This window comes from Ranitomeya variabilis, chromosome 2 (assembly GCF_051348905.1).
Source record: "Ranitomeya variabilis isolate aRanVar5 chromosome 2, aRanVar5.hap1, whole genome shotgun sequence".
Lineage (NCBI taxonomy): Eukaryota > Metazoa > Chordata > Amphibia > Anura > Dendrobatidae > Ranitomeya > Ranitomeya variabilis.
In genome coordinates this window covers 504,056,810-504,080,534 of record NC_135233.1, presented here as the reverse complement: position 1 = coordinate 504,080,534, position 23,725 = coordinate 504,056,810, and positions in this window count along the sequence as shown.

Sequence of the window (23,725 nt, the reverse complement as noted above, 5' to 3'; positions counted from 1 at the left end):
TCCTAGCGCATAGCGCGCGTCTAGCACTGATCAACAATTTTAGAGTCCTCTTTATAACTCTAGCCCTATTATGGCTGGGTAGTGTGGGTTTAGGCGGTTTATGCACCCCGTAGCCGACCATATTCAGTCATAATGGGGTAGCTGTAGCTGTTATCTCCCCATCCAGTTGCAGGTTCCGAAGTGCGTATAGTTCGACCTTATTAGCATGTGTTGGGGTTAGTGTTGATAATCATTTTTCAAAAGTACCACAAAAAAACATTATATTGGGGACCCAGAGTTTGTAGCGTAAGTAGCGGGTGAACTGTTCCTGAAGCACAGTCATTTCAGCGGGACCCCAGCCGATGGATTCACGCAGCAGATTTTTAGATGCCGCAGATACAGACGACACCGCTGCGTGAACCCTTGGCTTTTTACACACCTTAACAACCGCTGGTAACGACCTCTTTACCCGTTTCTTAACATTAACAGAGTTAGATACACAGACACAAGATATGCCACCCAAATTAGAGGGTCCTGAGGGGCCGACACCAGAAAAATTAGAAGCTACAGTTAGATACGCTGCTGGCGGTTGCATAGTGTGGGCCATACGTACAGTTAGGTCCATATATATTTGGACAGAGACAACATTTTTCTAGTTTTGGTTATAGACATTACCACAATGAATTTTAAACAAAACAATTCAGATGCAGTTGAAGTTCAGACTTTCAGCTTCCATTTGAGGGTATCCACATTAAAATTGGATGAAGGATTTAGGAGTTTCAGCTCCTTAACATGTGCCACCCTGTTTTTTAAAGGGACCAAAAGTAATTGGACAATTGACTCCAAGGCTATTTCATGGACAGGTGTGGGCAATCCCTTTGTTATGTCATTCTCAATTAAGTAGATAAAAGGCCTGCAGTTGATTTGAGGTGTGGTGCTTGCATTTGGAAGGTTTTGCTGTGAAGTAAACATTAGTTCAAAGGAGCTCTCCATGCAGGTGAAACAAGCCATCCTTAAGCTGCGAAAACAGAAAAAACCCATCCGAGAAATTGCTACAATATTAGGAGTGGCAAAATCTACAGTTTGGTACATCCTGAGAAAGAAAGAAAGCACTGGTGAACTCATTAATGCAAAAAGACCTGGGCGCCCACGGAAGACAACAGTGGTGGATGATCGCAGAATGATCTCCATGGTGAAGAGAAACCCCTTCACAACAACCAACCAAGTGAACAACACTCTCCAGGAGGTAGGAGTATCAATATCCAAATCTACCATAAAGAGAAGACTGCATGACAGTAAATACAGAGGGTTCACTGCACGGTGCAAGCCACTCATAAGCATCAAGAATAAAAAGGCTAGACTGGACTTTGCTAAAAAACATCTAAAAAAGCCAGCACAGTTCTGGAAGAACATTCTTTGGACAGATGAAACCAAGATCAACCTCTACCAGAATGATGGAAAGAGAAAAGTGTAGCGAAGGCATGGTACAGCTCATGGTCCAAAGCATACCACATCATCTATAAAACACGGCGGAGGCGGTGTGATGGCTTGGGCATGCATGGCTGCCAGTGGCACTGGGTCACTAGTGTTTATTGATGATGTGACACAGGACAGAAGCACCCGAATGAATTCTGAGGTATTCAGAGCCATACTGTGTGCTCAGATCCAGCCAAATGCAGCCAAACTGATTGGTCGTCGTTTCATACTACAGATGGACAAAGACCCAAAACATAAAGCCAAAGCAACCCTGGAGTTTATTAAAGCAAAGAAGTGGAATATTTTTGAATGGCCAAGACAGTTACCTGATCTCAACCCAATTGAGCATGCATTTCACTTGTTAAAGACTAAACTTCAGACAGAAAGGCCCACAAACAAACAGCAACTGAAAACCACCGCAGTGAAGGCCTGGCAGAGCATCAAAAAGGAGGTAACACAGCGTCTGGTGATGTCCATGAGTTCAAGACTTCAGGCAGTCATTGCCAACAAAGGGTTTTCAACCAAGTACTAAAAATGGGCATTTTATTTAAAATAATTTAATCTGTCCAATTACTTTTGGTCCATTTAAAAACAGCGTGGCACATGTTAAGGAGCTGAAACTCCTAAACCCTTCATCCAATTTTAATGTGGATACCCTCAAATGAAAGCTGAAAGTCTGAACTTCAACTACATCTGAATTGTTTTGTCTAAAATTCATTGTGGTAATGTCTATAATCAAAATTAGAAAAATGTTGTCTCTGTCCAAATATATATGGACCTAACTGTATAATGAGCGGTTCTACAGCTGATTGCTTACCATCAGTGAGCTGATCAACCGCGCGATCAAGCTCTTCATGAGTCATCGTGGCTGTGGCACTCACGGTGCTGGATGTGCTCGCTGGCTCTGTAATATGCTTTGTTTTTCGCTTATGTTTTCGTGGTGCCTCTACCACTTCTGGGCATAGTCGCGGTGGGTCATTCACACGGCTGGTCGTTGGCTGGCCACCACTTGAATGGGGTATTTCACGCTGGTCCGCTGACACCGGGTTTCCTGCGCCCTGCACCACACAGATTGGTGATACCGAGGGTGTTCTAACAACTCCATTAGCCGACTGTATTGCCGTCCACACTGGTACTGCGCCATTCTCGGAGAGCTGTAGCGGCTGTAGAGGTGCTGGTGGCGTTTTTCTCACAACTTTGCGTTTAGCTGCAGGAAAGATTATACATGTGTCAGATATGTGCGAGACCTCCGCATGTCGCTGCGCTTTAGCTGCTGGGAAGATTATACATGTGTCAGATATGTGTGGGACCAGGATCTCAATGGCGAAGCACGTGTATCATTGATTGTACAGAGCCTGTGCATGTATATCAAAATATTCACTTACGGGCTAGCGATGTGGGGTGGATGATTGCCGTAGTGGCTTCTGGAGCTTCTGTGAGGTTCTCCATTAGCAGCGGTATATTCTCTTTTGTATATACAATTCTCCTAGGCTTCACTTTACAAGCTATAAATAAAGATATGGGACTTAGTAGAGGCGCTTGGGGATTTTCTCAGAGTGGTTGTGCAAAAACACGTTTTCAAACGATTGCTACCTTTTCCTTTCTTGCTCGCAGACCCTCGCGGTTTTTAAGGGGCTCTAGAAACAGGGCTGTTTCTCAGTGTGGGGGTCTGGTACAACAGGTCTTCAGCGGACATCTGATTGTGGTCCGAGGTAATTGGTTCTGGAATCAGGTCGATATCTGTAAAGAATTAATATATATTTACACGTCTAAATACTTAAAAGATATTCAGCTCGATATCTGTAAAGAATTAATATATATTTACACGTCTAAATACTTAAAAGATATATACACGCACACACACAGACACACAATGCACCTATGATGTCTTGCGGCAAATCCCATACCGCTGCGTCAGCTTCATTAGTGTTAGTATACTCAGCTCCAGGTGTATCACACTCCAGGGCAGGTACGCTGAAGGCGTTTAAAAAATTATCGGGGATGGACCTCATAAGTTCATCTTAAACAAGAAAGAATAAAACAATATAAAAATAATATACAAAACAGCCCTTACTTAGAATGGCACACTATCAGTTGTATTTATATAAAGCTTGAAACATACCTAATAGCGAATCATCAACTAGGTCGGAAAAAGCTGAAAAATTTTGGGATTCCATCTAAAATAAATTATCTGTGTAAATTTTTTGTGCTATCTATATTAATTTTACACCACAGACAAACACATTTTATATACGGTAACAACTAAATTTACGACTGCTGCATAAATATGTTTATACTAAGCAAAACATAGGTAATACGGATAAGCCTTTCTATATTAATTTTACACCATAAATACAGGTTATGCCGTAAAACTATATTATACAGCGCAACTAAATTTGTACCTACTGTATAAATATGTCTATGTCATGCAAAACATATGTAATAAGTCTTTATACACGGTTAAATACCTCAAGCGCTGAATACGCTAGTTATGATGTATTAACATCTATTAACTACTGTATTACACAAATTATGTCATAATAAATATACAGTTAAATTATTAAAACATATAATGCCGCTAACCATCAATATAATACTAACTTATTAAAACAAATAACAACTTTAAATATGGTTTTAGAGATATAAATATTGGTATACACCTAAGTGTATAGAGGTACGCGCTGGACTATTAGCAAGAAGAAATAAAAACTATACAAAATAGTTCAAAGAGTGGCATTTGGTAACAGTCTGAATTAGTGCCACTCTTTGAACTATTTTGTATAGTTTTTATTTCTTCTTGCTAATAGTCCAGCGCGTACCTCTATACACTTAGGTGTATACCAATATTTATATTTATTATTTTTTTACAAGCCATTTGTGGAGGCTTGTTGGTACTGCTGCAGGAATCTATATTGGCAGTGACACTTTGCGCCACCACTTTTAATCATTTATACGGTTTTGTTTTCCACTTTTTGGAGGCAGCAGTGTCTACTTATTATGTGTGACCTTTGGAATGATAGGAAAGATAGAATTTCTAATATCCAGAGATTTTTTAATTTATCTCAACATACTGGCAATGAGAACATGGAGAAGGAGGATATCACCCACATCAAGGAATCACTTAAAACACTGGAACAATTACTTCTAAAAGAAATGCGGGATATGTGGGAAGTGGCTACTCTTGAGCGGTATATTGCATATGATTGTATCCCAAAGGGCCTTAACGTTTATAAGGCACTCTCAGGTGACATCGGAGACCCTGAGACCTTACGACAGTGGGACACTATGTTTAGATCATTCTCAAAACAGGCCGTGGAATTCATTATAGACAAAAGGAGAAAACAATTATTGAGCAGCAAAAACTCTATCTCTAAACTTTTTGAAACCATTAGGCCGTATAGAATGTATCCAGAGATCGAAAAAATCTCCAATAGCATTCGGATCCGAATAAAAAATAAGGAACAGGAAATTATTGATAGAAAAAAGAAAAAATTTGGGAGAGACGCGGTCCCCACATGTACCTTTAGGGGTACTCCAGTGAATGAATCAGTCCTTGAGACTATTGACCAAACAGAAGGGAGCAACTTTGAAATAAGTTCCCTCTTAGATAGTTTCTCCATACATCCCACTACTCCCTCTCCTTTAAAAAACAGTATCCCAAATGAGGATTATGGCATTAACAGTTCCCCGGTGACTCAGGGGGACAGGCATGAACCCATGTTAGCTGGCCCCTCTACCTCAACAGCGACTCAGAATCGCTTTCAAACTTTAACGGACGTTTCTCAATCACCGGGAGTCAGCACACAGAATCCCTTAGGAAATGTGAGGAAAACATCTAAAAATGGGAGATCTCTTACTGGTACAGGGCAAACATACCAGAATAGTAAGAAAAATACAAAAATAAGCACTAAAAATATAAGCAAAACTAATAGTAAACATCCTTTTTTCTGTGTAGCTGGAAAAAAACAAGGAAAAGGGGTTGTAGAGGCGGGAAATTCGCCAAAAAGAAAAGGAAACTAGTTAACTCGAATAACGATGGACCCACTATTTTTAATTTAAGTAAAACAGTTTTAGAGCAGGATGAATTATCCTTATTGCATAAAGGTCTGAAATATGCTCCAGCCAGTGGTTTTAATAAATTTGAGGCCTATATTGGGGTAAAACTATTTATGCGTAAACTGGCAATTCAGAGACATTACATAAAAAATCCCCTTGCTCACAATGTAGAATCTATTCCAGAAAATATTTATACTCATACTAACCTTAGGAATAGATCTAAATTTCATCCAGTAAATGAGTACTCTGAACAAATGGATACATTCCAGACTATGGTCATAGATGAAATTAGGAAAATAAACGATAAAAAATGTAACAAATTTAAATTTAACTTAACAAGCAAAGAAAGAAAAGCCATCATTTCCTTGCAACAAAATAAAGGATTGGTTATTCGTCCAGCCGATAAAGGGGGTGGGGTGGTTATACTGGATCAAGAATCCTATCATACAGAAGTTTTACGTTTGCTTAGTGACTCCCGTACCTACAAGAAACTAAAAGGAAACCCTACTGATAAATATATCAAGGAAATGAAAGTCCTGACTAGAAAGGGCTTAGATCTGGGGTTCATTAACAAACAGGAGTTTGAATTTATTAATTACGGCCCCCCCAGGTTGGCAGTGTTCTATTATCTTCCGAAAATTCATAAGAACACTGTCAATCCTCCTGGTAGACCAATTGTATCTGGCATTCAATGTTTAACGGCTAATATGTCTAGATTGGTTGATTTGCATTTACAACCTATTGTTCCCCTCCTTCCATCACATCTGAAGGATAGTACACACATTTTAGCACTTCTCCAAGAAGTTGAATGGCACAAAGGGTATATAATGGGTACTCTGGACATAACTTCACTATATTCAGTGATTGATCACAATAAAGGCTGTCAAGCCGCCAAATATTTTTTAAATAAACTCTCTAAAACTCCTTCTGAACAAATAGAATTTTTAGGTGAACTAATGCAGTTCATTTTAACCCACAACTATTTCTTCTATCAGGAGGACTACTACTCCCAGCAGTGGGGTACCGCCATGGGGACCAGGTTCGCGCCCAGTTATGCCAACCTCTATGTGGGTAGCTGGGAAGAACATTTCATCTACCCGGGGGGTGGCCTGCTCGCGAACCTGGTCCTATGGCGGCGTTTTATAGACGATATAGTTTTTATATGGTCTGGGGGGGAGGAAACTCTTAATCAATTTTTAATGGATATTAATAAAAATCAATATTTTTTAAATTTTACCTCCACAACCAGTACCACTGTTATTAATTTTTTAGATCTAAAAATTTTTATTGAGAATTCGCAAATCCACACATGCACTTTTGTTAAACCGACTGATACCAACAGTTATATCCCTTTAGACAGCTGTCACCTCCCGGGATGGCTGTTGAATATTCCTAGGAGCCAGTTTGCTAGAATTCACCGGAATTGTTCAAGGCCTCAGGATTTTGAGATGGAATCCCAAACACTAACAAAAAAATTTTTGGAAAAAGGATATAACAGAACATTGTTAGAAAAATCTAAAGAAATGGCCAAAAATAAACCAAGACAGGAACTTATTAATCCAGCTCCTAGTTCCAAAGTAACTCTTAAGTCTATTCCTATCATTACTAGGTATAATACTAATGCAAATATTCTTCGTAAGATAGTGGGTAGACATTGGCATTTCTTAAAAAATGATAAAATATTGGGAGATATTATTAGTAATCAGCCACGTTTTGTGTATAAAAAATCTCAAAATCTGGGGAATTTGATCGCCCCTACTGTCCAGAAAAAATCATGTTTTATACAGTCCTCTCTCTCACACACTAAGTTAAAAGGTTTTTTTCCCTGTCATAGATGCAATGTATGCAAGCAGGTTAAAACTCAGAAATGTTTATATATTAAAAAGGGGGAAAGGACCATTTATATTAGGGATCTCATCACTTGCTCTACGTCAGGGGTGATCTATACAATAGAATGTCCCTGCAAGAAATTATATGTGGGAAGAACAAAACGTCCTTTAAAAACGAGGATCAGTGAACATATCCGCAATATTAAAAATAAATTTATGGGACACCCACTATCACAGCATTTCATAGAGCACCATGGTGGGATATCAAGTGATATGAAAGTATCCGGTATAGCGGTGGTCCAACGCCACTGGAGAGGTGGGGACTATATCAAGGCAATGTCACGAGCAGAAACTCAGTGGATTTTTACTCTGGATACCGTTGCACCAAGAGGACTTAATATGGGCACGGAATTATTTGGCTTCCAATAGCTATTTAATCAGCAGCTATATAAGGACGATAAGTACGGTGCAGGGACTAACCCTGAAGAAGGAGACAGGCGTCTCAGAAACGCGTTGGTTGTCTATGTCCTAGCTGCACACCGTACTCACTCCCCGGGGGATTTCGGTCACGTGACTCATTACGTCACACAGGTCCTGCGCACCGCCCGCACTCACCGCTGAGTATACACGCGGCGTCGGCTCTGCAGGATCTCATCTTTACTAGAAGGTTAGTCAGCGGTGGCTTGCTACCGGCCGGGGCAGCCACCTGTTCACTATATCCTTTTCACCCGCAAGGATTTGGAAACTCTAGGAAAAACAGGAGCATCGCTGTGTCCCTTTGCCTCACGATCTGGAGGTAGGAACACACCTATGATTTTTTACCCTTTGTTTATATGTGTGTAACAAATTGAGGAGGTACCGGCATTTATCCGGTCACCCTATTGGCACTAATTCAGACTGTTACCAAATGCCACTCTTTGAACTATTTTGTATAGTTTTTATTTCTTCTTGCTAATAGTCCAGCGCGTACCTCTATACACTTAGGTGTATACCAATATTTATATTTATTATTTTTTTACAAGCCATTTGTGGAGGCTTGTTGGTACTGCTGCAGGAATCTATATTGGCAGTGACACTTTGCGCCACCACTTTTAATCATTTATATGGTTTTAGAGATGCATAGTTAAATATAATTAAAAATTTGCGAATAATAAAACAAAATAGAATAATGCGGCACTCTGTATATACTTACATTTAGAATAGCTCAGAGATTAGCCTGGTCTGCCTTTTGCTGGCTGTGTGCTGCACTACAGGGCTACAGACAGTTGAATTTATTCTGTCTGGCAGAAATCAGCCCTTCTGTTAACACCCAGAAACACACCCAGTTAAGCCCCGCCAAACGCCTTCTGTTAACACTCAGAACACACCCATACAGACAATTATTGCTTGTATTAACTCAAGCATGATATAGTCGGATTAAAACCAGAAATTTTATACAGCTGAATTTCTGAAAGAAGCAGACGGTTGTTGATCATCGAGACACAATCATTTTATTCAATCAGGATGTCTAAATCGTATGATGACATATTAGAAAAACAATATTTTACACCTAAAGCCCCCGGGTCATTCTGCGGAATTGACAAATTATTTAGAGAATAAATACACACTACTCCTTCAATAAAGAGTAGAAAGACGAAAAAGCAAAATAAATTTTTAAAATATTATAAATTTATTAGAACATGATTAAAAACATATAAAATGCCAAAACAAGCTATAGAGACCACATATATCAGAGCACACAGATGGAGACTTCAAGAAAAAATCAATCCAAGTAAATATATCAAACCAAGTATGTTTTAAAGAATTAATGCTTTTTTGTAAAAAAATGCATACATGAAAATAATTAGCTTGTGCTAAAATTTATAAATACTGCATAATAATATGTGCAAAAAATGCTACATAAAGTGCAAATTCCAAAAAAGTTGTTGAATATATGTGCAGCACAAAAAAAAAATTTTTTTTAAAAAATGTGCAAAATATACACTTGCCAAAAAATTAATAATAATAAAGTGTCCTAGTGCAAACTATATGTGCATATAACTAGCTGTTAATAATAAAGTGCTGAATGTTGAATATAAATGCATAATGCACAAGTGTGCCATTCTAAATATAGTAGCAGCATAGGTCCGGTATAAAGTACTAAATGTTCAGTATAAGGGCATAATGTGCACAAATGCAACATAAAGTGCTAAATATTCAGTGCAGCCACATAATACACACGTATATTACCACCGAGTCACCACAGTATGGATCCAACATAAGGTACTGAGATGTTAAATAAATGCTTAGTGCAGCTAATGATAAATTACACATTCCACCCGCAAGGATCCAGTTTACTCCATAAAAGGAGTCAAATCGTAACCAAAATCTGTAAGCATACCTGGTTATAAAATAACACGGTCCCAAATTAAGTGTGTGCTCTCACCCCGACAGCGCCGTTTCGCTAAATGCTTCCTCTATGGGGGCGTAACTTTACATGGCAAAAGGACGCGTCTATATGCTGGAGGTAAGTGAAACTAAAGATTTCATTGGTGGGCAGAAGTGGGCGCTTCCATAGTATTACAAGTCTGAGCCGGGAGGAAAAAGTGACTTCCGGTATCCGCGCTGGAACGCATGCTGGAATGCATCACGGTCTCTCTGCGCAGGACCGGAAGTCCAGGCTGACTTATACATTGGAAGCGCACCTCCCTTCAATGAGAAGAGCGGAACAGCACGTAAGAGATGCACAAATCTACAAAGACTGGGTGAATAAATATGTGAAAAATGTAGTGAATATTATTCCAATCATACTAAAATACTAATAATGGTAAGATTATTGATGATACGCAAGCATCATTAATCATGTGTATTTCTCTTTATCTAATACTGTGTCCAAATTTAATGGACACCAATACAGTGAAAGGTGACAATTAGTGACAAAAAGATATATAGAAATAAATAATAAATAATAAATATTGCATAATAAATTATAAATCTGAAAGTAAAAAAATGAAAAAACGAAAAAATAAAAAATAATAAAAAATGAAAAAATATATATAATAATAAAAGATATATGATAAAAAATCTAATGAAACATAATAATAAATAAATAGTGAATATAAATGAAGAAATATATATTACAAACTAATAATAAAATAAATAATATAAATATTAATAATAATAATTCATAAGAATAATATTATTTAATTTTTTCAAAAAAGACCATAAACAACACCAAAGATTACATACATGTATAAACCAATATAAATATACCACATGATTAAATCTAGACATAAATAAATACAAATTCTTTGAATGGTGATAATAAAGTTCCGTTTTCTCCCCAGAAGAGTTGCCTGATCGAAATAAGGATGAATTCACATGGGCCCACATAGACATCTCCAAATAGACACTAAATACAAATTAAAATAAGGTAAGTGAAAGGACAAAAACAAACAAAAGAAAATATTTAATTATAAAACCATGTAAAAACACAATAAAAACAGGATAGCTGATTATTAAAGAATATTATATACTAGAGTTATATAAACTCAAACAATTGCATACATGTAAATATATATAGTACATGTGAACATATGTATTCGAGAGAGACCTGACACTAGAGAAATGCACTAAAACCCAAGTTTTCATTCAGGCCTTGGGGAGTTAATGTACCCAGTCTATAAATCCATCGACTCTCCAATTGGGCTAGAGATTTTCCCAAATCTCCACCTCTTATCCCTAATAGAATTTGATCGATGGCTTTTATTTTTAACCCTCTGGGACTGCTATTATGAAAGGTCTTAAAATGTCTGGGCAAGGTTTTCAAGGTTTTTATATCATCAATAGTAACTGATTTTTCAATGTCCAATACATGTTCACGTGTGCGGATTTTTAGTTCCCTTGTGGTAAGGCCTATATAAACCTTACCACAGGGACACTCTGCGTGATAAATCACACCTTTTGATGAGCAGTTGAGGGTTTTCCTAATCTCATATTTTCTGGTCCCATCAAAATTGCAAAAAGATTTACTTTTAACCAGATTGCCACAAGCTTTACAGCTACCGCACGGGAAGAAACCTTTGGTAGAAGACACTGGTTTAACTGGCTGTGATCTAAAATGGCTACGGACTAATAGATCTTTCAAATTATTTGAACGTCTCGCCACCATAGAAGGTTGGTCTGGTACAATTTTTTTCAAAACAGGATCCATTTTTAGCACATTCCAATGCCTTCTTAGAATCGAGGATACTTCATTCCATTGTTTGTTATAGTCCATTATCATTCTTATAGGTTGCTTTTTCTCAGTATCTCTTATGTTTTGGGCATATAGCAATTCCTCACGTGACTTAGAGAGGGCTCTAGTATAGCCTCTCTTAATTTGTCTTTTACTGTATCCTCTCTCTTCAAAACGTCGAGAAAGATCACATGCTTGATCAAAAAATGCCTTTTCCTCTGTACAGATTTTACGAATCCTTAAAAATTGCCCAATGGGTATTCCATTTATAGTGGAATTATGATGGGCCGAGGATGCGTGTAAGAGGGAGTTCGTGGATGTTGATTTACGAAAAACATCAGTTACAATGGTGCCATTCTCAAGAGTGGAAATTCTTAAATCAAGGAAATCCAAGTCACGACCCATTTTGTAGGTCAATTTTATATTTAAATTGTTACAGTTCAATCTCTGTATAAAAGAGGTAAGTTGCTCTGAAGTGCCTTCCCAGATAAACCAAATGTCATCAATGAAGCGGATCCAACCCTGCACATACTCAATGCCATCTGGAGGGTTATTGATAAAGATTTCTCGTTCCCAGGCCCCCAAAAAAAGATTCGCATATGAAGGGGCACACGTGGCCCCCATTGCTGTACCTTGCTTTTGTAAAAATATTTTTTGATCAAAAGTAAAAATGTTGTGCTCTAGAACAAAGCGCAACAAATCCAAAATCAACTGGGCTACCGATTTATCTATATCACTTTCTTCCAGGAACAATGCAACAGCTCTCAGACCATCATCATGTCTAATTGAAGAATATAAAGATTCTACATCAGCGGTAACCATACAGGAACCATCTTCCAGTTGTATATGATTGATGCGTCTGAGAGCTGCCGATGTATCCTGTATAAATGAGGGGAGTGTACCAACAATGGGCTTTAGATAGTAGTCAATGATTTTACCAATAATTTCACATAAACCTGGAGGTTTATGTGAAATCATATACAACTGGAAGATGGTTCCTGTATGGTTACCGCTGATGTAGAATCTTTATATTCTTCAATTAGACATGATGATGGTCTGAGAGCTGTTGCATTGTTCCTGGAAGAAAGTGATATAGATAAATCGGTAGCCCAGTTGATTTTGGATTTGTTGCGCTTTGTTCTAGAGCACAACATTTTTACTTTTGATCAAAAAATATTTTTACAAAAGCAAGGTACAGCAATGGGGGCCACGTGTGCCCCTTCATATGCGAATCTTTTTTTGGGGGCCTGGGAACGAGAAATCTTTATCAATAACCCTCCAGATGGCATTGAGTATGTGCAGGGTTGGATCCGCTTCATTGATGACATTTGGTTTATCTGGGAAGGCACTTCAGAGCAACTTACCTCTTTTATACAGAGATTGAACTGTAACAATTTAAATATAAAATTGACCTACAAAATGGGTCGTGACTTGGATTTCCTTGATTTAAGAATTTCCACTCTTGAGAATGGCACCATTGTAACTGATGTTTTTCGTAAATCAACATCCACGAACTCCCTCTTACACGCATCCTCGGCCCATCATAATTCCACTATAAATGGAATACCCATTGGGCAATTTTTAAGGATTCGTAAAATCTGTACAGAGGAAAAGGCATTTTTTGATCAAGCATGTGATCTTTCTCGACGTTTTGAAGAGAGAGGATACAGTAAAAGACAAATTAAGAGAGGCTATACTAGAGCCCTCTCTAAGTCACGTGAGGAATTGCTATATGCCCAAAACATAAGAGATACTGAGAAAAAGCAACCTATAAGAATGATAATGGACTATAACAAACAATGGAATGAAGTATCCTCGATTCTAAGAAGGCATTGGAATGTGCTAAAAATGGATCCTGTTTTGAAAAAAATTGTACCAGACCAACCTTCTATGGTGGCGAGACGTTCAAATAATTTGAAAGATCTATTAGTCCGTAGCCATTTTAGATCACAGCCAGTTAAACCAGTGTCTTCTACCAAAGGTTTCTTCCCGTGCGGTAGCTGTAAAGCTTGTGGCAATCTGGTTAAAAGTAAATCTTTTTGCAATTTTGATGGGACCAGAAAATATGAGATTAGGAAAACCCTCAACTGCTCATCAAAAGGTGTGATTTATCACGCAGAGTGTCCCTGTGGTAAGGTTTATATAGGCCTTACCACAAGGGAACTAAAAATCCGCACACATGAACATGTATTGGACATTGAAAAATCAGTTACTATTGATGATATAAAAACCTTGAAAACCTTGCCCAGACATTTTAAGACCTTTCATAATAGCAGTCCCAGAGGGTTAAAAATAAAAGCCATCGATCAAATTCTATTAGGGATAAGAGGTGGAGATTTGGGAAAATCTCTAGCCCAATTGGAGAGTCGATGGATTTATAGACTGGGTACATTAACTCCCCAAGGCCTGAATGAAAACTTGGGTTTTAGTGCATTTCTCTAGTGTCAGGTCTCTCTCGAATACATATGTTCACATGTACTATATATATTTACATGTATGCAATTGTTTGAGTTTATATAACTCTAGTATATAATATTCTTTAATAATCAGCTATCCTGTTTTTATTGTGTTTTTACATGGTTTTATAATTAAATATTTTCTTTTGTTTGTTTTTGTCCTTTCACTTACCTTATTTTAATTTGTATTTAGTGTCTATTTGGAGATGTCTATGTGGGCCCATGTGAATTCATCCTTATTTCGATCAGGCAACTCTTCTGGGGAGAAAACGGAACTTTATTATCACCATTCAAAGAATTTGTATTTATTTATGTCTAGATTTAATCATGTGGTATATTTATATTGGTTTATACATGTATGTAATCTTTGGTGTTGTTTATGGTCTTTTTTGAAAAAATTAAATAATATTATTCTTATGAATTATTATTATTAATATTTATATTATTTATTTTATTATTAGTTTGTAATATATATTTCTTCATTTATATTCACTATTTATTTATTATTATGTTTCATTAGATTTTTTATCATATATCTTTTATTATTATATATATTTTTTCATTTTTTATTATTTTTTATTTTTTCGTTTTTTCATTTTTTTACTTTCAGATTTATAATTTATTATGCAATATTTATTATTTATTATTTATTTCTATATATCTTTTTGTCACTAATTGTCACCTTTCACTGTATTGGTGTCCATTAAATTTGGACACAGTATTAGATAAAGAGAAATACACATGATTAATGATGCTTGCGTATCATCAATAATCTTACCATTATTAGTATTTTAGTATGATTGGAATAATATTCACTACATTTTTCACATATTTATTCACCCAGTCTTTGTAGATTTGTGCATCTCTTACGTGCTGTTCCGCTCTTCTCATTGAAGGGAGGTGCGCTTCCAATGTATAAGTCAGCCTGGACTTCCGGTCCTGCGCAGAGAGACCGTGATGCATTCCAGCATGCGTTCCAGCGCGGATACCGGAAGTCACTTTTTCCTCCCGGCTCAGACTTGTAATACTATGGAAGCGCCCACTTCTGCCCACCAATGAAATCTTTAGTTTCACTTACCTCCAGCATATAGACGCGTCCTTTTGCCATGTAAAGTTACGCCCCCATAGAGGAAGCATTTAGCGAAACGGCGCTGTCGGGGTGAGAGCACACACTTAATTTGGGACCGTGTTATTTTATAACCAGGTATGCTTACAGATTTTGGTTACGATTTGACTCCTTTTATGGAGTAAACTGGATCCTTGCGGGTGGAATGTGTAATTTATCATTAGCTGCACTAAGCATTTATTTAACATCTCAGTACCTTATGTTGGATCCATACTGTGGTGACTCGGTGGTAATATACGTGTGTATTATGTGGCTGCACTGAATATTTAGCACTTTATGTTGCATTTGTGCACATTATGCCCTTATACTGAACATTTAGTACTTTATACCGGACCTATGCTGCTACTATATTTAGAATGGCACACTTGTGCATTATGCATTTATATTCAACATTCAGCACTTTATTATTAACAGCTAGTTATATGCACATATAGTTTGCACTAGGACACTTTATTATTATTAATTTTTTGGCAAGTGTATATTTTGCACATTTTTAAAAAAAAATTTTTTTTTTGTGCTGCACATATATTCAACAACTTTTTTGGAATTTGCACTTTATGTAGCATTTTTTGCACATATTATTATGCAGTATTTATAAATTTTAGCACAAGCTAATTATTTTCATGTATGCATTTTTTTACAAAAAAGCATTAATTCTTTAAAACATACTTGGTTTGATATATTTACTTGGATTGATTTTTTCTTGAAGTCTCCATCTGTGTGCTCTGATATATGTGGTCTCTATAGCTTGTTTTGGCATTTTATATGTTTTTAATCATGTTCTAATAAATTTATAATATTTTAAAAATTTATTTTGCTTTTTCGTCTTTCTACTCTTTATTGAAGGAGTAGTGTGTATTTATTGTATTTTGACGTTGTTTGCAAAAAAATCTTTTTCTAAGACTGTGTTTAATAAATTATTTAGAGAGACAAGAGCCCACGGAATAAAGAAATCTGATGTGACTGGCTGGTTGAATAAACAAGATACCTACACGCTACACAAACCTGCTAGAAAACGCTTTTTGACAAATAAAATTTACGTCTCGGACATTGATGCGCAGTGGCAAGCGGATCTCGTAAGTTTAATTGACTATTCAAGGGAAAATGATAATGTCAAATACATCCTGATGGTGATTGATACTCTATCGAAATACGCATGGTGCGTGGCCTTATCAAACAAGACCGGTGCGAGTGTAGCCAGATCGTTTGAATTAATATTTCAAAATGATAAGCGCATACCGAAGAAATTGCAGACGGATCGCAGCAAAGAATTTATAAATTCACAACTCAAGCACCTATGTAATATGCATAATATTCACCACTTTTTTTACCAACAATGATGTAAAGGCAGCTATGGTAGAGCTCATTAATCGCACATTAAAAACCCGTATGTGGCGCTATCTTACGCAGCATAATACCTTTAGGTATATTGATATTTTACCGGATTTGGTGCATAGCTACAATCATACTTATCATTCTACCATACGCTGTAGTCCCACTGCTGCGACAGAGAAAAACGATCTGAAAATATGGCGAAATTTTTACAGTTCTACTATTACTTAAAAGCCTATTAAATCGTCTTTAAAGAATGTTTTAAGCCTGCAGAATGCTGGGTCGCCTACAGCCATTTGTGTGTGATAATCTAAGCACTCGCTCGAGCGGCAATAAACTCTGCAAACAGGGCACCTGGGCTGTTGGGTGGCACTGCTTTCTACACAACCCTCTCTCTGGCAGGCTCTGACAGGAATGGTTGTTCTTGTGGTGAAACACTGAATTGCAGAGATCACAAAAGTAAACAGCACCGATAAAACCCTTCATATTTTTGATACCGTAGTAGTGATTATCATGGAACAATATGAATACGGTATTACCATTAGTTGTATTGCCGCTCTGAAAGTAGCGCCAATCACCCTGGCTATAGTACAGTACTTTAATGGTGACCCCCAAATATTTTTCAAATGCCGGGATATTGGTAAAACTCACTAACTGATCATCAGGGATGCCCAGTGCTGTGTGTATGTTTTTAGAGCGGCTCAGTAAAACAGCATCAGCGGCATCCATGTCGTCCATCAGGGCGCACACACTAGCAGCCAAACACAGATTTGTCATGTAATTGTTAAAATCATACAGCCATTGCCTCTTTTGTTTAATGATCTGACTGCTCGCTATAGATTTCAAGCGCCTTTTTTGTTTTACACCACCGCGTCGGTTTTTAATGATGGTGACGACTAGCTTTAGCGAATTGGATGATATGCATTCAGCGTTACTTTGAAGTGTGCTGGCAACTGCATTTAAAAAAGATTCAGAATTAAAATCTTCCCTAGTTTGTTTTGTAGTGAAAATAGGGTCTAAAGTATCGCCACCTTCAAACCTTAACTGTACAAAGTCACCAGGTTCAAAGGCCCTGATGATTCTATCCAGTAATGCCTGAATACCGTCATGAACAATATTCACGCCCTCTTCAAATGATCGTACACGCTCCAAATTTACAAGTCTAAAATGATCTGTATGTATATGGCCGTTGAAATTGCGGAGGGCCCTTTGATGATGATGGATGCTCTGCAAAAATACTGCATGATCGGGGCTCCGCACATTACCATCAGCGACAGCGACAGCGTCTGAGGCTTGTGAATTTTGTGTAGATGCAGGCATGGCATCTGCAGTGTTATCTTGGCTATGTGAATGCTGTTCTGACTCTTGTGACGACAGCTGTGGAGTCTGTAGAGGTATTGCAGGACAAAGGCCACCACGACGCCTCCTAGCGCATAGCGCGCGTCTAGCACTGATCAACAATTTTAGAGTCCTCTTTATAACTCTAGCCCTATTATGGCTGGGTAGTGTGGGTTTAGGCGGTTTATGCACCCCGTAGCCGACCATATTCAGTCATAATGGGGTAGCTGTAGCTGTTATCTCCCCATCCAGTTGCAGGTTCCGAAGTGCGTATAGTTCGACCTTATTAGCATGTGTTGGGGTTAGTGTTGATAATCATTTTTCAAAAGTACCACAAAAAAACATTATATTGGGGACCCAGAGTTTGTAGCGTAAGTAGCGGGTGAACTGTTCCTGAAGCACAGTCATTTCAGCGGGACCCCAGCCGATGGATTCACGCAGCAGATTTTTAGATGCCGCAGATACAGACGACACCGCTGCGTGAACCCTTGGCTTTTTACACACCTTAACAACCGCTGGTAACGACCTCTTTACCCGTTTCTTAACATTAACAGAGTTAGATACACAGACACAAGATATGCCACCCAAATTAGAGGGTCCTGAGGGGCCGACACCAGAAAAATTAGCAGCTACAGTTAGATACGCTGCTGGCGGTTGCATAGTGTGGGCCATACGTACAGTTAGGTCCATATATATTTGGACAGAGACAACATTTTTCTAATTTTGGTTATAGACATTACCACAATGAATTTTAAACAAAACAATTCAGATGCAGTTGAAGTTCAGACTTTCAGCTTCCATTTGAGGGTATCCACATTAAAATTGGATGAAGGATTTAGGAGTTTCAGCTCCTTAACATGTGCCACCCTGTTTTTTAAAGGGACCAAAAGTAATTGGACAATTGACTCCAAGGCTATTTCATGGACAGGTGTGGGCAATCCCTTTGTTATGTCATTCTCAATTAAGTAGATAAAAGGCCTGCAGTTGATTTGAGGTGTGGTGCTTGCATTTGGAAGGTTTTGCTGTGAAGTAAACATTAGTTCAAAGGAGCTCTCCATGCAGGTGAAACAAGCCATCCTTAAGCTGCGAAAACAGAAAAAACCCATCCGAGAAATTGCTACAATATTAGGAGTGGCAAAATCTACAGTTTGGTACATCCTGAGAAAGAAAGAAAGCACTGGTGAACTCATTAATGCAAAAAGACCTGGGCGCCCACGGAAGACAACAGTGGTGGATGATCGCAGAATGATCTCCATGGTGAAGAGAAACCCCTTCACAACAACCAACCAAGTGAACAACACTCTCCAGGAGGTAGGAGTATCAATATCCAAATCTACCATAAAGAGAAGACTGCATGACAGTAAATACAGAGGGTTCACTGCACGGTGCAAGCCACTCATAAGCATCAAGAATAAAAAGGCTAGACTGGACTTTGCTAAAAAACATCTAAAAAAGCCAGCACAGTTCTGGAAGAACATTCTTTGGACAGATGAAACCAAGATCAACCTCTACCAGAATGATGGAAAGAGAAAAGTGTAGCGAAGGCATGGTACAGCTCATGGTCCAAAGCATACCACATCATCTATAAAACACGGCGGAGGTGGTGTGATGGCTTGGGCATGCATGGCTGCCAGTGGCACTGGGTCACTAGTGTTTATTGATGATGTGACACAGGACAGAAGCACCCGAATGAATTCTGAGGTATTCAGAGCCATACTGTGTGCTCAGATCCAGCCAAATGCAGCCAAACTGATTGGTCGTCGTTTCATACTACAGATGGACAAAGACCCAAAACATAAAGCCAAAGCAACCCTGGAGTTTATTAAAGCAAAGAAGTGGAATATTTTTGAATGGCCAAGACAGTTACCTGATCTCAACCCAATTGAGCATGCATTTCACTTGTTAAAGACTAAACTTCAGACAGAAAGGCCCACAAACAAACAGCAACTGAAAACCACCGCAGTGAAGGCCTGGCAGAGCATCAAAAAGGAGGTAACACAGCGTCTGGTGATGTCCATGAGTTCAAGACTTCAGGCAGTCATTGCCAACAAAGGGTTTTCAACCAAGTACTAAAAATGGGCATTTTATTTAAAATAATTTAATCTGTCCAATTACTTTTGGTCCATTTAAAAACAGCGTGGCACATGTTAAGGAGCTGAAACTCCTAAACCCTTCATCCAATTTTAATGTGGATACCCTCAAATGAAAGCTGAAAGTCTGAACTTCAACTACATCTGAATTGTTTTGTCTAAAATTCATTGTGGTAATGTCTATAATCAAAATTAGAAAAATGTTGTCTCTGTCCAAATATATATGGACCTAACTGTATAATGAGCGGTTCTACAGCTGATTGCTTACCATCAGTGAGCTGATCAACCGCGCGATCAAGCTCTTCATGAGTCATCGTGGCTGTGGCACTCACGGTGCTGGATGTGCTCGCTGGCTCTGTAATATGCTTTGTTTTTCGCTTATGTTTTCGTGGTGCCTCTACCACTTCTGGGCATAGTCGCGGTGGGTCATTCACACGGCTGGTCGTTGGCTGGCCACCACTTGAATGGGGTATTTCACGCTGGTCCGCTGACACCGGGTTTCCTGCGCCCTGCACCACACAGATTGGTGATACCGAGGGTGTTCTAACAACTCCATTAGCCGACTGTATTGCCGTCCACACTGGTACTGCGCCATTCTCGGAGAGCTGTAGCGGCTGTAGAGGTGCTGGTGGCGTTTTTCTCACAACTTTGCGTTTAGCTGCAGGAAAGATTATACATGTGTCAGATATGTGCGAGACCTCCGCATGTCGCTGCGCTTTAGCTGCTGGGAAGATTATACATGTGTCAGATATGTGTGGGACCAGGATCTCAATGGCGAAGCACGTGTATCATTGATTGTACAGAGCCTGTGCATGTATATCAAAATATTCACTTACGGGCTAGCGATGTGGGGTGGATGATTGCCGTAGTGGCTTCTGGAGCTTCTGTGAGGTTCTCCATTAGCAGCGGTATATTCTCTTTTGTATATACAATTCTCCTAGGCTTCACTTTACAAGCTATAAATAAAGATATAGGACTTAGTAGAGGCGCTTGGGGATTTTCTCAGAGTGGTTGTGCAAAAACACGTTTTCAAACGATTGCTACCTTTTCCTTTCTTGCTCGCAGACCCTCGCGGTTTTTAAGGGGCTCTAGAAACAGGGCTGTTTCTCAGTGTGGGGGTCTGGTACAACAGGTCTTCAGCGGACATCTGATTGTGGTCCGAGGTAATTGGTTCTGGAATCAGGTCGATATCTGTAAAGAATTAATATATATTTACACGTCTAAATACTTAAAAGATATTCAGCTCGATATCTGTAAAGAATTTATATATATTTACACGTCTAAATACTTAAAAGACATTCAGCTCGATATCTGTAAAGAATTAATATATATTTACACGTCTAAATACTTAAAAGATATATACACGCACACACACAGACACACAATGCACCTATGATGTCTTGCGGCAAATCCCATACCGCTGCGTCAGCTTCATTAGTGTTAGTATACTCAGCTCCAGGTGTATCACACTCCAGGGCAGGTACGCTGAAGGCGTTTAAAAAATTATCGGGGATGGACCTCATAAGTTCATCTTAAACAAGAAAGAATAAAACAATATAAAAATAATATACAAAACAGCCCTTACTTAGAATGGCACACTATCAGTTGTATTTATATAAAGCTTGAAACATACCTAATAGCGAATCATCAACTAGGTCGGAAAAAGCTGAAAAATTTTGGGATTCCATCTAAAATAAATTATCTGTGTAAATTTTTTGTGCTATCTATATTAATTTTACACCACAGACAAACACATTTTATATACGGTAACAACTAAATTTACGACTGCTGCATAAATATGTTTATACTAAGCAAAACATAGGTAATACGGATAAGCCTTTCTATATTAATTTTACACCATAAATACAGGTTATGCCGTAAAACTATATTATACAGCGCAACTAAATTTGTACCTACTGTATAAATATGTCTATGTCATGCAAAACATATGTAATAAGTCTTTATACACGGTTAAATACCTCAAGCGCTGAATACGCTAGTTATGATGTATTAACATCTATTAACTACTGTATTACACAAATTATGTCATAATAAATATACAGTTAAATTATTAAAACATATAATGCCGCTAACCATCAATATAATACTAACTTATTAAAACAAATAACAACTTTAAATATGGTTTTAGAGATGCATAGTTAAATATAATTAAAAATTTGCGAATAATAAAACAAAATAGAATAATGCGGCGCTCTGTATATACTTACATTTAGAATAGCTCAGAGATTAGCCTGGTCTGCCTTTTGCTGGCTGTGTGCTGCACTACAGGGCTACAGACAGTTGAATTTATTCTGTCTGGCAGAAATCAGCCCTTCTGTTAACACCCAGAAACACACCCAGTTAAGCCCCGCCAAACGCCTTCTGTTAACACTCAGAACACACCCATACAGACAATTATTGCTTGTATTAACTCAAGCATGATATAGTCGGATTAAAACCAGAAATTTTATACAGCTGAATTTCTGAAAGAAGCAGACGGTTGTTGATCATCGAGACACAATCATTTTATTCAATCAGGATGTCTAAATCGTATGATGACATATTAGAAAAACAATATTTTACACCTAAAGCCCCCGGGTCATTCTGCGGAATTGACAAATTATTTAGAGAGACAAGAGCCCACGGAATAAAGAAATCTGATGTGACTGGCTGGTTGAATAAACAAGATACCTACACGCTACACAAACCTGCTAGAAAACGCTTTTTGACAAATAAAATTTACGTCTCGGACATTGATGCGCAGTGGCAAGCGGATCTCGTAAGTTTAATTGACTATTCAAGGGAAAATGATAATGTCAAATACATCCTGATGGTGATTGATACTCTATCGAAATACGCATGGTGCGTGGCCTTATCAAACAAGACCGGTGCGAGTGTAGCCAGATCGTTTGAATTAATATTTCAAAATGATAAGCGCATACCGAAGAAATTGCAGACGGATCGCGGCAAAGAATTTTTAAATTCACAACTCAAGCAACTATGTAATATGCATAATATTCACCACTTTTTTTACCAACAATGATGTAAAGGCAGCTGTGGTAGAGCTCATTAATCGCACATTAAAAACCCGTATGTGGCGCTATCTTACGCAGCATAATACCTTTAGGTATATTGATATTTTACCGGATTTGGTGCATAGCTACAATCATACTTATCATTCTACCATACGCTGTAGTCCCACTGCTGCGACAGAGAAAAACGATCTGAAAATATGGCGAAATTTTTACAGTTCTACTATTACTTAAAAGCCTATTAAATCGTCTTTAAAGATTGGAGATCATGTCAGAATTTCCCGCTATAAAGGGATCTTCTGTAAGAGCTATAAAAAATCGTACAGCGACAAGATTTTTTTAATTACCACAGTCTCCAATAAATTTCATAAACCTCTTTATAAAATTAGTGATTTAGCCGGCGACGCTGTAGAGGGGTCATTTTATAAGGAAGAGCTGCAAAAAATACCTATGGATGAGAATCGTGTCTACAAAGTAGAAAAGATTTTGAGAAAAAAACGTGTCAGGGGTGTGAGTCACTGCTTTGTCAAATGGCTGGGCTACCCCGAAAAATTCAATAGTTGGATCCCGGCTTCGGAGTTGACAGATATATAACCATGGAAGCTGGTTCGCTTTTCGGCACATTATCCAGCAATTCCTCAATCAAAATCTACCCCGAAAACACCATATCGTGCTACAGTACCAAGTTAGCGAGGGCCATTCATCTTTCAGCCGCTTATGAAGTGGCATTAACAGAAATACAGTACCCCCATACGTGGAACACGTTTGAGGCTTTTGAAGGGAACTTCTACGCGG